At 62.3% G+C, this 11634-nt stretch overlaps 1 pseudogene; it reads right to left on the bottom strand.

Moving 5' to 3' along the window:
- Nucleotides 1–1406: 1406 nt before the first annotated feature.
- On the bottom strand, nucleotides 1407–11452 carry LOC144274107 (von Willebrand factor A domain-containing protein 5A-like; annotated as a pseudogene).
- Between the last annotated feature and the right edge of the window lie 182 nt (nucleotides 11453–11634).

Genomic DNA, 11634 nt, shown 5'->3' with positions numbered 1-11634 from the left:
CTTCAGTGGGTTTGGAACAGGATAGTAGGTTGGGATTTTCAATTTGCAAAAGCCTCGTAATATGGGCTGAAATACTGTGCCCGTTGAAGTCAAAGACAAAACTGCCTTTGATTTCAATGGACCAGGGTGTCACTGCTGGTATTGAAGTTCCACTATTCATAGCGGGAAGTGAGAATTAAGATCTCTGAATTCCGTCTGGCCTTTGGGGAAATCTCCGTCCCAGGGCAGCATTCCTTCAGGCCTTAAGGCGATTAATCCATTTCCTGGTATCTTAATCCTTCCCTGGAGTCGCTGCGCAATGTGGCTGTAAATTGAATTTGCTGAGTTGCCTTCTCAGACACGGAAAGGCTGAAATAAGGACACCACCCAGCACAGAGTCATATGCTGAAAGCTGTTCAAAGGAGGTCAGTGCTGGCTAACATGAAGTGGGAAAACTGTTTGCTTCTTCTGTATGTTCCTGCAGTTTCTTGATAAAAATAGCACTTTCTTTCCAGGGAATTAACCAGCTGAGGTCTTTCATTGTTTGCTTGAGTCCCAGGATGTCCTGAGAAGGGCCCGGTGCTGCCCAGGATGGACACAGCGCGAGCATTAACCATCAAGATGGACGGTCAGGTTTTGAAGCATTTCTTCCTGTGGTAGAGAATTCAGCAGCTGGTGAATGGGGAGGGATTCACAACACGCAGCACGGGGCAAGCTTCCTCCATCTGCTGCCTGATTCCACCTTTCAGCCTTCACCACAGAATTGCACTTGCCAACACAGCACTGTTCAGCTGGAAAATGACTGACCAGCTCTAGTCTGGACCTAGACAGAGAGGAAATGAAGAATTAAGCCAATCACTGTGCTCATGTTTGCGTTCAGGATTGTCCAGCGAAGAGAAAACTGCCATTACGACAAAGTGAGGTTGTGTTTGGACAAGGAAAGATCCTGTTGGTCTGGCTGGCTGTCCAGTAGCTGAACTCCGTGCAGATGGGACTAGGTTGACATTGGATGGCTCATGCAGGGCGAGGTCAGTGCAGCCACCTCTGGGGTGGGGGCCGGGGGCTGTTTATAGAGGGACCCCTCAATCATTTGTAAAAAGTGAAGAGATGTGCGACATTGATGCAGGCGATCCCGAGGACTCCCCCACAATGCAGAGAGGAGACGGCGGCTGTGAGCAGCGTGGGGGTTACTCAAGAGTGGGTCAGAGTGGGGTGGAGCTGCGGGGCAGCCATCGCTCCTCTTCAGCCAGTGGGAGGCAGATGCATCCGAACTGGTGGCAGAGATGGGATCCCAGCTGGGGGTTTGCTCCGGGCTGGGCACAGGCCGCCCAGGTGGGTCTGCACCCAGTGTCCCCTGCTGGCCCTCGGGCTCCCAGTTGGACGCCCAGGGTAGATTGGGGAGTGGGTGCGGGGATCCTGGAGGGGGCTCAGAGCCCGAAGATGGCAGGGCCAACGCTGCAGCCCAGCAGGGCGTTGGCGGCTTCCAGGCACTCGCTCAGCCAGGCCCCTGAAATGAGAGGGGAGCACTGGAGAGACACCAGCCCGGGGAACGAGGGGAGGGCCTGGGGGCAAAAGGAACAGAGCTCACAGCACGTGGGGGACTGGTGTGGGGGTTGGGAAGCTGGGAAGTAAAGGTGCTGGGGGGCAGGGCATGGAAACCCCGGAAGGGTGCTGGGATTGGGATGGGGAGAGGCTGGGGATGGGGGGTCTCGAGGGCTGGGCTGTGGGGCCCTGGGGGGCAGGAATCTCAGGAATGGGGACCCATGGGGCATAGGCTCTCAGGGCCCTGAAGGGGGCTGGGCTATAGGACATGGGGGGAAGGCTCATGGCTCTGGGCCGTGAGGATGGAGGTTCCTGGGGCCCAGGCTCAGGGGCCCCATGGGGCAGGGACTCTCAGGGTCGAGACCTTGGACACTGTCCCTGCCCCCCACCCACCAGGCCCCCTCTCACCTGCTCAGTCCTGCACCCAGACCACAGCCTTGGCCTCCAGCAGCTCGACTCGTCACGCTACCCCACGGCCCAGTCGTGCAGCCAGACCATGGCCAGCACCGTGGCCCAGATGCTGGGGGTCACGTCCTGTGGGGGGCAGGATAGAGACAGCCTGAGTCAGCACCCAGCCTGGCCCCCTCCCCTGACCTCCATCCCTCACCCAGCCCTCCCCCTTCTCTAGGGACCCCCTACTCCATCCCCCCACCCCGACTCGGAGGGTTCCTATAGCCCCCGCTCCAGCACCATGGACCCTCTACCCAGATGCCCAGTGCCATGTCCAGGGAGTAGAGAGATGGCCTGAGACAGGGCCCAACTTGGGCGTCTCCATCTGGCCCTGGGCCCCCTCGATCCAATGCTCCGACCCCATTAGGGGGTTCCCAGCCCCCCGATCTGGGCCCGTCTCGCCCACTGTGCTCCAGGTTCAGGGGTCCTTTAATCCAATCACCCTCAGACCCCCGCCCCGAATGGGTCGCCCCCAATCTCATCTGGGAGCAGAGAACAGGCCCAATCAATGGCACCTGCCCCAGATCTCTCCCCTCTCCTCTGCACCCCCGTTCACCTCACTGGGTATCCTCCCCCTGGCGTCGGTCTCACTCACCCCCAGCACAGCAGCCAGCCAGGGGTCCAGGTTCCACAAGACGTTGGTATTTTGCAGAGACACCAGCCTCAGCAAGGGAGACTCCTCCGGTGCCCGCTCTGGGGAGAGACACAGGGAGATGGGGCTGGCACAGGGTTGTGGGTACAGAACAGCGACATGGCCTGTCCAGGCTGGGGGACAGCCAACAGCCTTAACGGTCACCCTCTGTGTGGCCTTAACTCTGTCCCTCTATGGGTGTCCTTAACCTGCTCTTCTGCACCCTTAACCCCACCACAGTCATCCTTAACTCCGCCCCTTCTTGCACCCATGGGATGACAATTAACTTTCAATCCGAGATGGGCACCCAACTCCCTGTGACTGTTCCTGCCCAGGCATTAATTCCACAACCCCACGGTGTTTCTCAAACACAGTCTGTCCCCGGGACTATCCCCCACTACAACCTGCGATACAGACCTATGGCCGGAGAGAGACACAAGAGTCTAAAGGGGTAGCGGGGGATGGGATGTTACAGAGTTTATATGATATTATAGCCATGCATGGGCCAGGGTTACGGGGCAGAGTTAAAGTTATCTGGGCTACAGTCACTTTGTATTTCCAGACTCTCCAAATGCAGGTTTTAAGGCAACTTTAAAATTTCTGCCTTTCGTGGTTTCTTCGTTTATAAACCAGAAGGTGCCAATAAAGACTTTTGCCCTGAACTCGCCTGTACAAACCTCCAAGCTCAGACCCAGCTTCACAAGGTTTTTTTGCCTGGGAATTTCCCTCTGCCTTTATTTCAGAGAAAACTGCTCAGAGACATTCCTGTTACGAAAAACTATTGATCCCTGCCCCACACACACACCCTTAGCTCACTGACACAAACTCACACCCCAAATTCCACCTTCACAGAGTTTTTTGCCTGTGGGTTTCCTTATTTTTTTAGTCATTTTCTTTCGAGATAATTTGCTTCACAACACTAAAAAAAACAGCCAAGAATTCCCCCTCCCTCAGCGACACAAAGGTTTTTCACCCAGGAATTTCCTTCGTTTTCTATGTCGTTTTTAAAGACTTGCACAGCTCCGTGACCTTCAGGGCACATGGGTCTCTAACCTGATGAAGCGTCACCCTGGCGTTGGCCCACCCCCGGAGTCCTGACTCCCAGCCCCCTTCACCGTTCTGGGGTGCCGTCTCCGGTGGGGCCCCCTGATTGCAGGACTGTCTGCCCTTGTGTTGGGCCCCCCCGGGCTGAGCTTTGGGAGGCCACGGAGCCAGGACAGGCGCTTGCGAGGGAGGAGATGGCCGGCGCTGGACTTTGGGAGCTGCAGGCATGCGGGGCAGAGGTACTCACGTGCCGCAGCCAAGTCACGGGACTAGCGCCCGAAGACGCTGCGCTGGTTCGGTTCGTCCAGGCGCACTCCGCTCGCCGGCCGCTCGCAGATGGGGTCTATGAGACCCAGTCTATCACCTCCATATAGTCCATGATGAAATCGAAATTTAGCGAGTAGATGGACAGACACAGAGACAGACGGACACGAAAACAGACCCAGAGAAGCAAAGGGAGGGAAGAGAATTCCGTCCCCCCCCAGGCACTTAGAGCCAACGCACCGCTGGGACCCCTCCTCCATACCCCCCAGCCCCTTTCCCCGAGCTGGGACCCCCCCACACCCAGCCCCATCCTCCTCTCCCCGCAGCTCCATCACAGCCAGGATCTCCCAGCTCTTGCCCCTTCCCCCCTGGCTGTGACCCCCAGATCCAGTCCCCACAGCCCCATTCTTCTCCCCCCAGCCAGGACCCCTCCTCCAGCCCCAGGGGATGCAGGGGTGGGTGCTGCACTCCATGGATGAGGGCAGGATGCTGGGGGGCAAGAGGCCCCTACTAGCCAGGTCTGCTCATGACAGCAATGCGCCCGCCCCTCCTGTCCCTGCATCTGCCCGGGTCGGTCTGTCTGTCTGAGTCTGTTTCTCTCTCTGCGTCTCTCCGTCCTGTCCCCGTCTGGGTCTGTCGGCTGATTCTCGGTCTCTGTCCCTGTCTGACTCTGGGTCTCCGCATGCCTGTCTACTTCTGTCCGTCTGTCTGGCACAGACCCCTCTCTTCCGGCTGGGGGGGGGGGGGGGCGGTGCTACTCCCCGTCTCACGATGCTAGTGCCCCTGCTCTCCCCATGCCCCGGAGGTATGGGGATTGGGGTCGCCGTCACCCTGGAGCAGGGAGGGGGCAGCACAGCCCCCGGGAGTCAGGGGGGCAGGGAGAGGGGCAAAGGGACATTACCCCATAAACATGATGCCCTCCTGCATGCCCCTTCTGGGTCCCCCCCTCTTACACTGGGATCCCCCTGTGCTGGGATCCCTCCCTGGCGCCAGGTTCCCCCCACCTCTCCGTACCACCCCCAATGCCAGGTTCCCCCTCCCACCCGAGTTCCCCCCACATGCTGAGTCCCCCCCTGGTGCCAGGAGCCCCAGCCGCTTTGGGGGTTACCTGCCAGCGGGACATCCCACCTCACCAGCTGCCCCCGCTCCACGTCCACCCCCACGTAGGCCGTGAGGGAGCAGACGACCCCGAGCTCAAGCTAGCCTCCAGTGCCCGGCGCCCGTCCCCCTCCGACCCCGCGCCCACGGCCCCCTCCAGCTCCAGCAGCAGTGACTTGGCGGCCAGCCGGTGAACGGGCAGCCTGTGCCAGGGAGAGAGATTCACGGGGTCAGCCCTGGACGCCTGGGTTCCAGCCGCTACGGAGAGGGGAGCAGGGTCTAGCTGGATGGGGGTGGGTGGGTGCCAGGACTCCTGGGTTCTATCCTGGCCCCGGGAAGGGAGTGGGGTCTAGTGGTCACAGAAGGGGGGCTGGTCCCATCCTGTCTCTGTTCTGCTGGGGTGAGGACGTTGGGGAAGGGAGGCAGGACCCAGCTGCCTGGGGTGGGGGATGGGAGCCAGGGGGGCATTGCTGTCACCTGTCTCCATCCTGTGGCTGCAGGGAGAACTGCAGCGTCTCCTTGTAGGTCTGGTCCTGGATGTGATACTGCAGGGTGATGCCCCCCATGGGAATGTCTGGGGGCTGTGGGGAAAGAAAGGTGGTCAGAGGTAGAATGCAAGGGGGGAGAAGATGCCCTGGGACCCCTCAGATCCAGCTAACAGAACAAAGGGGGCAAATACACCCAATGAACACAGTTGGGAGGCTGGCTTAGTAAGCCCAATGGCCGTCATTAGGGTCCAGAGATAACAATCCCCACTGAGCTCAATGGGGCTGGGGCAGCTCAGAGACTTCCAGCCCAGTGGCTATCATTAGAGATCAGAGTTATCGATCCCCACTGAGGTCTCGTCTACACTACATACCTTGGTAGAACTACATCGCTCAGGGGCATGAAAAATCCACACCCATGAGTGGCGTAGTTACACGGACCTTAGCCCCCCGTGCAGACGGTGCTACGTGGGCAAGAAAGCTTCTCCCGTCGGCTTAGAGCGTCTTCACCAGACGTGCTACAGCGGTGCAGCTGCACCGATGAAAACTTATAGTGTAGACCTGCCCTGAGATCAATGCAGCCAGGCTGGTACAGAGACCTGCCGCCCAATGGCCATCATTAGGGGTCAGATTTATCAATTCCAACACAGATCAATGGGGCTGGGGTAACACAGAGATCCCTGGCCCAATGGCCATCATTAGGGGTCAGAGTTAACAATCCCAACTGAAATCAATGAGGCTAGGGTAGCACAGAGACCTGCAGCCCAATGGCCATCATTAGGGGTCGGAGTGAACTCTCCCCATTCAGAACAATGGGGCTGGGGTAGCACAGGGACCTCCAGCCAATGGCTATCGTTAGGGGCCAGAGTTATCGCCCAGGAGGGGACTGTGGGGCTCCTGCCTCAGTCACTGACCCCGAGCCCTGGGGGCACCCCAGTTCGGGGGACCTCGCTCTCCCACCTGGGGCTGCCCGCGGAGCTGGGCATAGACAAGGCACCGCTGCCCAGCAAAGATCACCTCGGGGTCCCAGTGCAGCAGCTCCGCCTGGATCCCAGGGGGCAGATCCCAGCTCAGTGAGATCCCGGTCACCGACAGCTGCAGGGCCCTCTTCAGAGACTGCGGCACCTGGCAGGGGACCGGCACACACATGGTGGGCCAGGACTCCTGGGTCCTGTCACCAGCTCTGGAAGGGAGTGGGGTCTAGTAGGCTAGAGTGGGGGAGCTGGGAGCCAGGATTGCTGGGTTCTCACCTTGGGCTGCACACGGTCCTAGCCGGTGATGAACTCGGCGCTGCCCCCCACTGCCCGGGCAAAGCCTTTGATCAGAGCCGTGGAGGCCCCGTCCACAATGCCGAAGGAGAAGCACCTGTGGCGGGGGGGTGGAAGAAACCGGAGGGGGAGGGGCAGAGCTGGTGGGGCCCATCTAGTGCTGGGTGGGGGCAGGGCAGTTGGAGAGGGGCCAGTAGGGCTGGCTGGACTTGGGGGGCTCCCCATGCTGGCGGGGCTGGGAGGCAGGGTGAGGCAAAGGGTTGGGCAGATGTTGGGCACTATGGTGGTGGGGGTCCACATGATGGCAATGCTAATGGGGGCAGAGCTGGGGGGGGGGTTAGGCACCCCCAGTTACCTGTGGGTCCTCTGCGATTATGTCCTGGGTGTTCTCTACCTCCCCGTCCGTAAACACGAACAGCTGAGGGGGGGAGAGACGCTGTCAGAGCCAGGGACCCCATCCCCCTTGGAGACACCCCCTCCCTGTTGGGAACGGGAGCAGCCCCCTGGAGAGTCTGCCCCACTGACCTTCCCAGAGACCCCCAGCCCCATCCCTCCCCTCCCAGAGATCTCCCCTGAGGGGCTGACAGACGGGGACTGCTGACCTCCCCCATCTCTGTGACCCCCAACCCCGAGGCATGACCCCAAACCATCACCTGTTCACCGGCCCCTGGAGACAAGAACCCACCGACTGCTGTGGGCACTTTTCCAGGAGCTCCCTCCTGACCCCCCACCAGTGACCTCCCTGCCCCTCCCGGCTGCAGGGCACCCCCCAGAGCTGGGCACAGCACAAAGCGCTGCCCCTCCCAGCTCTATACAGAGGTACCTCCCCCCCCGGGTTGCTACGTGCCACGCCCTGCTCACACTCCCAGGGGCAGTGGCCCCCATCTGGCCCAGAGCCCCAGGCCCACTCCGAGCAACCCCTTGGCCCCGCACGGCTGCCCCCCAGGGCCCCCAGCCCCTCTCCAATCCCCTCTCCCAGGATCTCCCCCTTGAACAGCCTCTGAGGGGAGTGTTGCGGGGGGGGGGAAGCTGGGCAAAGAGGGGTCTGTAATGGCGTATGGCCCACAGCGACAGCTGGGAGCAAACACCCCATGGGCGGCAGCGGGGCACTGGGAGTGGGGGGGGGGGCACTCAGAGTTATTGCAGAGAATCCTTCCCAGGGGGCTGGCAGGGGGGGGTCTTGCACCCATCCTCCAGGCAAGCTGACCCCCACGTTTGGGGTGGGGAAGGGTTTTCCCCTGGCTCAGACTGGCAGAGACCCGAGGGGGTTGGTCTCCCTCAGCAGCCTGGGGCACTCAGGAGCAACTGGGGGGAGTCGCTGTGATCTGACGCCTGTAACTCAGGGTTTGGGGGTGCCGGTGACTCAGCCTCAGGGGTGGGGCTGTCCCCGGGGGGAGCGAGGAGCTGGGGCCTGATGAGATGATCAGGACGGTCCCTTCTGTCCTGAAAGTCTGTGAGTCTGTCCCCGCAGGCCCGCATCCCTCTCTGAGACCCCCCACATCACCCCTCGGCCCCACAATCACTCTCCAGGCCCGCCCCAGGATGCCCCTCCGGCTGGCCCCACGGCTCCGGCACCTGGCGTGGGTGCCCGTCCCGGCAGGGGCTGCGGTAAACGGCTCGTAGCGGCTCCAAGATCTCGGTGCCCCCCAGGTTAGCCTGGAGCAGCTGGAGGCGCTGCAGGGACTCGGCCTTGGTCTGCTGGGTATTCTCCACGCTCTGCCTGCGGGGGGCGCCGACAGGTCTGGGGCTGGGACAGCCGGAGCCAGGGACACCCTGCCCCCAGCCAGCCCTGCCCCCTCACCTACCGACACCCCTGTCCCCTAACCAGCCCTGCCCCCTCACCCACCGACACCCCTGTCCCCCAACCAGCCCTGCCCCCAACCCACCGACACCCCTGTCCCCCAACCAGCCCTGCCCCCAACCCACCGACACCCCTGTCCCCCAACCAGCCCTGCCCCCTCACCCACCGACACCCCTGTCCCCTAACCAGCCCTGCCCCCTCACCCACCGACACCCCTGTCCCCCAACCAGCCCTGCCCCCAACAGACATGCCCTGACCCGCAACCCACTGACACCCCCTAACCAGCCCTGCCCCAAGCCCCAGACACCCCCTGCCCCCTAACCAGCCCTTCCCCCAACAGACAGACATGCCCTGCCCCCTAACCAGCCCTGTCCCCAACAGACATGCCCTGACCCCCAACCCACTGACACCCCCTAACCAGCCCTGCCCCAAGCCCCAGACACCCCCTGCCCCCTAACCAGCCCTTCCCCCAACAAACAGACATGTCCTGCCCCCTAACCAGCCCTGTCCCCAACCCACCGACACCCCCTGCCCCCAACAAACAGACATGCCCTGACCCCAACCTACAGACACACCCTGACCCCTGACCAAGAGACACCCTCTGTCAGCTAACCAGCCTTGCCCCCTAACCCAGACAGCCCCCTCCCTGCTCTTCGGACTCACGGGTAGAAGGACTCGAATTCAGACCCAAAGCCATAGATGTTGAAATAACAGCCCAGGGGCAAACTCTTCAACAGGAGGACCAGGGTCTCCTGGGGACAGACAGACGGATGGAGAGTCAGCCCCACGGGCCCAGCCAGCCTGGGCTGCTCCCCCGGCACGGCCCCATCTAGCGCAGCCTCCCGCCTGGCCGTCCCTTGGTGCTGCTGATGCCCTGGCGGGACAGGTCTCTGCGTCCATGGGGCAGGCCGTGCTGCCGGAGCGGCCCAGCAGGAGGACAAACTCCCCGGCTGGCTCTGGGCCGGCACCACCTCGGGCACTCTGGGCAGCAGGGTCATCATCACGGCCAGGTCGCCCATCAGGGAGCCTGCGGGGAGATGGGGGCCAGCCCCCTAATAGGGTGGGCATAGGGTCGAGCCCATGAGCCACCCCCTCAGAGCCCCATGACTGTCCCCAGAGACCCACCCCCACTGCTCTGTCCCTCCCCCACCCCCTCTCCCCTTAAATCCCCCCCACCCCCGTACCCAGCCCCCCAGTGCCTGCTCTCCCATCCCCAGTTCTCCCCCATGCCTCCCAAACCTGCAGTGCTCCCCAGTGCCCGCCTGCTCCCAGACACCTCGCCCTGCCAACACCAGCTCTGCCAAGACCCCCTGTTCCTGTCCCCCCACCCTCGCCTGCCTCCCGATTCCCCCAGCACCCACCCACAGCAGCCCTAGGACTCCCCATTCCCCCATCATCCCCCTCATTGCACCATGCCCCCCCCGATCCTATGTCACCGCTCAGCACCTACCTCACCCTCCCCAGATTCCCACCCTATGGATCCCCCTCTGCGCCCCTGCCCAGGGGTAGTAGGGTTCAGGATCCCCTCCCGCACCTGGCTCGGCTCCGGGCAGCTCGGCCTCCAGCACCGCGCCGGGTTTGGGTGGCTCCGTGTAATACACCAGCAGCTCCAACTCCCTGTCCCACGGGGGGGCCTGGGCCAGTGACACCTGGGGGGCGACAGACACACAGTCACCTCCACACGATTCCGGGGGGGGGGGGGCAGGGTCCCGCTGGATCTCGCGCCCGGCTCGGCACCCCCCAATGGAGACGGGGTGAGGGGCAGACCCTGGGAACGCTGGCTGGGCCCCCCGGGTTAGGTGGAGGGGAAATTTCTGGGAAATTCCCCAGATCCGTTGCTGTCACTCGATCCCCCACCCCCTCAATCACCCAAAGAGTCTGGCCCATGCTCCCCCTTTCGGGACCCACCCCGCGCCCTACACCACATCTCTCACCCCCGGGACCTTCCCCCCACCCACAGCCCCGTTCCCTGGAACCCACCCCTCAGCCCAGAACCCTACCCCACCCCCAGCACCCTCCTCCCAGCAGGGATGGCTGGGACCCAGGTGTCCAGGTGAGCCCTTACCTGGGCAGTGGTTAGGTTCCCGGCTGTATAGCTCAGGGGGGTGAGGGGGCAGTTGGAGAGCACGTGGTCGATGCCGTGGGGCGACTGCAGCATGGCGCTTCGGCTCAGGGTGTAGGGCAGCTCCCCCTGGAGGACCCGTGGGACCTCCTGGGTGATGTTCTCCCCATCCCACCCTGCAGAGAGAGACACAGGGGTGAGGGCCAGGGGGCTGGGAGAGTGGGGGGAAGATGGGGGGTTTGAGTTATTGGGGGGGTATTGGGCTTGGATATCAGGGGATTTCGAGATGGCTAGGGTGGGTCATATACCCTGGGACGGGGACTGCAGACCCTGGGGGGGTGGGGCACACTTACCTCAGGGAAGACAGTAGTGGCCTATGGGGCATTATGGGGGCTATATGGGTCTTTCACTGTGGGGTATGTAGAAGGGGCTATGGAGGTTTCAGGGGGTACAGGCTGCGGGGTCACTCACAGTGGGGTGTGTAGCTGGGGTTCTGGGGGCTATGTGGTACAGGGAGCTATGCGGGATCTAGGGCACCTAAAGGTCTGGTCTCAACATGGGGCATGTAAAAGGGGTGCAGCATGGCTGGAAGCACACAGCTGGGGTACAGGGGAGTATGGGGGGATCTGTGGGTCTCACCATGGGGCATGTGCGGGGGGGGGTGGGGGTCTGTTGGTGTCACTGTGATGGGGGTAGGGGATCTGTGGGTCTCACCGGAGGGCGCGGAGTGGGGACAGGGGGATATGTGGGTCTCACAGTGGGGCATGTAGCAGAGGCGCAGGGGGATCTGTGGGTCTCACTGTGGGGCATGTAGCGAGGGTGTAGCATGGTCGGCAGCACGTAGCGGGTGGCTCCGTCCCCGTACAGCTCCTGTGCCTGCCGGGAGAGACAGGGTCACCCTGAGATCCCTGTCCCCCAAGATCCCCTGCCCCCCCTGACCAGCACATCCCTGTACAGCTCATGCACCTGCTGGGAGAGATGGGGTTACCCCGAGATCCCCCCAGCCCGGT

The sequence above is a fragment of the Eretmochelys imbricata genome, chromosome 14 (assembly GCF_965152235.1).
Source record: "Eretmochelys imbricata isolate rEreImb1 chromosome 14, rEreImb1.hap1, whole genome shotgun sequence".
In the NCBI taxonomy this organism is placed as follows: domain Eukaryota; kingdom Metazoa; phylum Chordata; order Testudines; family Cheloniidae; genus Eretmochelys; species Eretmochelys imbricata.
Note: the sequence above shows the minus strand (reverse complement) of the source record. Positions and strands in the feature narration are given on the sequence as shown.